The following is a 5,581-nucleotide window of genomic DNA, read 5'->3' as shown; positions in this document are numbered from 1 at the left end:
TGAATGGATAATTTCATCTAGTAGGGTACAGCCAGGAAAGGGAAGCTGGGCATCAGGACTCCTGGGATCTCTCCCCAACTTTGGGAGGGGAGTGGGGCAGGTGGTTAGAGGAGGGGGCTATGAGCCAGGTCTCCTGGGTTTTATTGTCCTTAAGCAAACCTCCTGTGCTCATCATGCCTCAGTTTCACAAGCTGTACCCCAGGGGAGCTAAGGGCCAGATTCTGATATGGATAAGACTTAGGGTTGCCAGAGGGTTTCACAAAGAATAACAAACCACCCCCCAAAAAAGCCTGGGGAAATTTTGGTTAAGCAAAAAAAAAAAAAAAAAGACCAGGGTCGAAATGCAGTTGCGGTCCCTTTAATTCCCAGGCTTCTCCCACCTCCCATCTGCTCCCATCTGCCCCAGGATGTCCCAAGCAGCTTTCCTTCAGGCGCCTGAGCCGGACCTCAGGAAAAACAGAAACTATCAGACATTTTAGATGTCCAGTAGTTTCTGAATTTTTTTTACCAGGCAGAAGGTACAAATACTGGGCTGTCCGGTTCAATACCGGACACTTGGCAACCCTAATGAGACTCAAGATTGGCCCTGAGGGGCCACATGAATTATCACATCATGAATTATCTAGAATTACTCTTTATTTACATGGTCACATACAGTCATCAGCAATCCCAGTCATGAGGTTACTAGGTCCTCTCCAGTAAGTACCTCTCCCCCAAACACAGTATATATATATATATACAGAGAGAGAGAGAGAGAGAGACATTCCCTTCCCCCACCCCCGAACGCTTCTTCCCCAAGATATGTCCAAAAAGTCATTAGCAAAAAAAAGTACAATTTATACACAAGTCTATGAAAAATGATAGACAATCAGATTCCCAGACCAGGCAGCCAGCTCCTCCCTCACAGCTATGAGCCTCCTGGGCCTTTAAGACATGGTCAATTGGAGGTCATCCCCTTAAAAACAGTTTCTGTCTTCAGACAAATATTCATCTGCAGACAAATATTAACCAAGTACATCCAAAAATGCAGGCTAGATAAAGATGTCCGCTCACAGGCCACCCTTTTAAGAGATGGATGCTTACAATACATCCCTTTAAGGAAACTTTTTTTGTCTGACTGCAGACAAATCTCTTCCAAACAATTCAAACCACCATAAAAATGCAGACTAAGCAAATGTGGCTAGTGACAGGCCACCCCTTAAAAAAAAAAGTACGGAATAAAAAATGACCATCCTTTTAAAAAACAGCCCCCTCCCCCCACACACACTTCAGGTACCTTCTGGCCAAGTAAGTGAAGAACCATCAGAAATGAAGTTCTGATAATATGGCTGATCGGAGGCCATCCCTTTAAGATTCTAATTTTGTCTGCAGAAAAATATTCACCAAGTTTATGAAGGACCACCAAATAAACAAGTCAGACAGCTCATTGAAAGGCCAACCCTTTAAGAGTTTTTATTGTCTGCAGCTAAATATTGACCATTCCATGTGGCTGAATAGTGACCACCCCTTTAAGAAATCATTTTCACTTCAAGTAAATATTGTCTGAGTGCAATGGATACTTGGATGCCAGCTCTGCATGGGTTTTATAGGATGGGAGTTTGTTGTTGGGTTTCTTTTTTGCCTACAGATAAACTATGGACTGAGTATGTTCAGCAATGACAAATGCCCATGTGGAAAAACCTGGCCAATCAGCCTTCAGCCTTTGTGACTATATTTTTTGCCTGTAGCCAAATATTAATCAAGCACACTTGGGCTGGCATAATTTTTTTTTAATTTCCTGGCTAGCATCTAGCAAATCTTTATAGATCACTGGATCCTTCACCCTCAAGAGCAGGAAGATCAGGGCTTACACCTTATTTTTTTTTTTAAAACAACAAATGGTTTGGTAGCACTTTATAGACTAACAAAACATGTAGAGAATATCATGGGCTTTCGTGGGCACAGCTCACTTCTTCAGATGATCGGAGTTTCATGACTACGAAAGCTCATGATACCATCTATATGTTTTGTTAATCTATAAAGTGCTACCAGATCATTTGTTGTTTTTTTCTGTACAGACTAACTCGGCTACCCCCTGAAGCACCTTATTTTTAGCTCTTTTCTGGTACAAATAGGAGGGGAGAACAAGACAGACCATGTGTTAACATTGCTGCCTAGCTTTCATCACATTGCAGCCCTGGGGTGAGGCCATGTGGCTGCCTAAAGACATGTCAGGTACACGACACCCAGGCCCCACTCAGGGGAAACCTGATGGCATTTCCAGCCCTTTCATGACTGCAGGGGTATTGTTGTGGTGATGTCTATTTCACTCAAGCAACCAACAAACAGCCAAGAGAAAAACAATCCTGGTTAAAAATCAGGCAAGGCCAAGAACACCGAAGACTTGTTACTTCAAGCAGAAAACACCTGAGCTGGAGGGAAGAGAAAGAGGGGAAAGAAGCTGCACAGAGGCATGCAGCCCCTATGGTCAGGAACAAAACCCAGGGCCACAGCACCAAAACATTGCTATGTTAGCAAGGGAGGAGCAGGATATTTTTCCATTGCTGCTCCCAAAGGGAGCTAATCCCCTGGCACCCGAAACCTTAAGTGCCCTCTTTATCCACCCCAAAGAGGAAAATCCCCCGTAAAAATATGTTCTCATAGATTTCAAGGCCAGCCTGGACCATTTTGCTCATCTATTTTGGCCTCCTGGACAACACAGGCTAAAGACCTTCCCCAAAAATAATTCCCTTGGGCGCTAGATAAGCTCTTTAAAAAAACTACACCCAGTCTAGCCTGCAATCATGGGTGAAGCATTCCCCGCATGACTTCCAAGGGTGGGTCCCCTTTAAATTCTCACCGCCCCCGTTAAGAGCAATGGGGATGATGGAGAGTTTTTTTCCAACTGCCATCTAGTGGCCAGTGGTGTGTACTATGGGAGATTTTTTTTAACCCCTGAAATGCCAGGCAGCTACACAAAAGTGCAGGTGGTGGCAAGACTACATTCCCCCAGGAGGGCTGTTCTGCGGTGCTCCCTCACTGTCCTCTAGGAGTGCCATTCACACGTGGCCCAAAAGATGAGCACGTCCAGGAGCAAGGTCTGTGGTTTCAGGGAGCACAGCCCTAGACCTAGGCCGGCGACCGAAACGGAACGGATTTTGGTGTTATCGGGCTGGAGCCAGTCCCAGGCCCAGACGGATTCGCTCCCGGCCCACTCAACAATCACCTTCTCCCATGCTGGTGATGTGGGAAAGCCCCATGTCCCATTCCCCACTCTCCCCCCCCCCTTGAGCCAGCCAATCCCTCCTGTGGCTGGAGGGGAGCCCAAATATTACTGTGCTGAGTACGGGTCATAATCACAGATGCAGGGAGTCTCCCATTCCGGGCAGGGAAAGGAAAGCCACATGCATATGGCCTCCACTGCCACAGGCGGGAACTGAACCCCAAACACACCAGCTGTTAGCAAGGAGTGAGCAGAACATTATTCCCACCAATGTCCCTTGAGGGCCCTAGACCCCGAGCACCCAGCCGGTGAATTGCAGTAAGCCCATGGGGGAAGGCTCTCCATTCCCCCCCCACTGTGTCTGTCCAGGGTTCTCTGTAGAAAGCTACCAGGAGCTGCACAAATTCCCACCCACCTCCATCTCCTTGCAGTGGCAATCTGAATCCCTGGCCCCCATACCCAGAAAGGGGGGGAATTGCCGGTCCAAGGGGATGCTGTATGTTAAAATAAAAGAATGTGAACTCCCAGGTTGGCCGAAGTCCCATAATGCACCTGTTATTTTAGTAGGAGTGCACAGAAGTTTCCAAGTTGGTCAGTCCCATAATGCATCTGGCTGTATAGTAGGAGATGCACAGAAATTATCAGGTTGGCTCAAGTCCCATAATGCACCTGGTTCTATAGTCAGAGGGCAAGGAAGGCCCAAGTCCCATAATGCACATGGCTCTGTAGTAGAAGGTGCATGGAAGTTACCAGGTTAGCCCAAGTTCCATAATGCACCTGGCTCTTTGGCTACAAAGCAATCAGCAATTCCCAGCTCGGGACCAGTATACCAGCAGACATGTGGGAGAGTCCATTTCTGATGACCAGCATAAGGTGCCCACCTGGCACAGTCCATCCTCCTCCCACGGGGTCAGGGGAAGCAATTTAAGTCTGTCCCACAGCAGAATGGCCCACAGGGACTAGCCAGGAAGCATCAGGTGGCATCGGCCGTGGATTGCATTGACTGGATGAAAGGGAAGAAGGAGGCAGAATTAGTCAGAATTAGTTCCAGATGAGCATCAAGCCCCCTGCTTTTATTGGGGAGGCTCTCTAGGCCAAGTCTCTATGGCGAGGGAAAGCTGGAGGAATCTAAATCTTATAAAGACAGCCCTTAGCTCTCTCATGACCATAGGTAAGGGGAATGTTAGCCCCTTACTAAAACTCTGTGGGAGTTTTTGGGTTTGCTAGCTCGCAGTATCAAAAGGAGAAGGGTCCATGAGACTGACAGACCCCAGAGACAATGGAAAGCAGCCAGCACTCCAGCTCAGCCTGATTGACAGGTTGGACAGGCCAGTGAGGAAAACGAGAGGCCAGGCCCCGTCCTCCCTGTGAGCTGGGATTGTTCTGGGTCTCTCTGAGCAAGGAGAGAGCTGAGAGACAGCTAAGAGCAGTGCAAGCTGTGTGCTGAAGAAGTCCTGTAGCGACAGAGCCAGACACAGACAGCCCAAGGAGTGCAAGCTGTGTGGAGAGACAGTTTTGCAGCAATAGAGCCAGGCACACACCGCTCAAGGAGCACAGACCCTGTGTTGAGCAGCAGACTGGCAGTGCTCAGAGAGCCAAAAGGGACAGAGAAGCAACGCAAGGAACTGGACACTGACAAGGCAGCACAGCCTGCAGCTGGGTGTGGTGAGCAGCTGGGACCAGCAAAGTGTGGGGAGAGGCTCTGGGCAGGGAGATATCACCAGCCAAGAGGCCCAGCAGGCCAGACTGGGAGAGGGGTCTGGCCACTTAGAGCTTGAGGCTGTGTGGTCACTGCCAGAGCAAGTGTGTCCAGCCTGCAGCCCCCTGCAGCACATCCAGGGCCTCTAAGGAAGAGACTGTGAACTGTCCTTACACTCTGCAGGCTGCTGTTTTGATGTCCCTGTGCTACAGAGCAGGGCTGTGTGTTCTCATTTAACCGTTCTCATTTTTTTCTTATTCTTTTCTCTTTAATCAGTTGATGTTTAATAAATTGTATTTGCTTTGAACCTGATGAAATGATCACTGGGCCAAGAAAGCCTGCAGTGTAAAGAGAGCACCTCGGAGTGGGGACACCCTAACTCCTGCCCCTAGTGACTACAAGGTCGGGGATTAAGCCCCAGGAAACCTGGGCCCAGCCTTGTTGGGGTTTCGAGGACTCTGCTACTCAGGAGAGTGGAGGGGGAGCCCTCAGGATCAGGGGAGCCGTGGGGTAAAGGAAGTGGGAGCGGGGACTCAGATCCTTTCACTTGTCCATTTCACCGGGGTGGTATAGAAGCCAGGAAAGTTCCCCACAATAGCGGGACCATTCCCCCGCTTACACATAGAGACAAGGCCAAGGCAGTATTATGGGCAGAATGGCTTTATGCCGGCAGCTGCTTT

The 5,581-nt window shown here is 48.7% G+C and overlaps 1 protein-coding gene across 3 annotated transcripts in view; it reads right to left on the bottom strand.

The window, feature by feature from the left end:
• Positions 1 to 139: 139 nt before the first annotated feature.
• GUCY2D (guanylate cyclase 2D, retinal) overlaps positions 140 to 5,581 on the bottom strand; it is a 52,809-nt gene continuing 47,367 nt past the window's right edge. For all 3 annotated transcript variants that reach the window (XM_075908183.1, XM_075908185.1, XM_075908184.1), the window contains one exon: positions 140 to 4,205. The gene's annotated coding sequence lies outside the window, so the exon portion shown is untranslated. The remainder of the gene's footprint in view (positions 4,206 to 5,581) is intronic.

Source organism: Pelodiscus sinensis, chromosome 24 (assembly GCF_049634645.1).
Source record: "Pelodiscus sinensis isolate JC-2024 chromosome 24, ASM4963464v1, whole genome shotgun sequence".
Classification (NCBI taxonomy): Eukaryota; Metazoa; Chordata; order Testudines; family Trionychidae; genus Pelodiscus; species Pelodiscus sinensis.
This window is presented reverse-complemented; position numbering and strand designations above follow the sequence as displayed.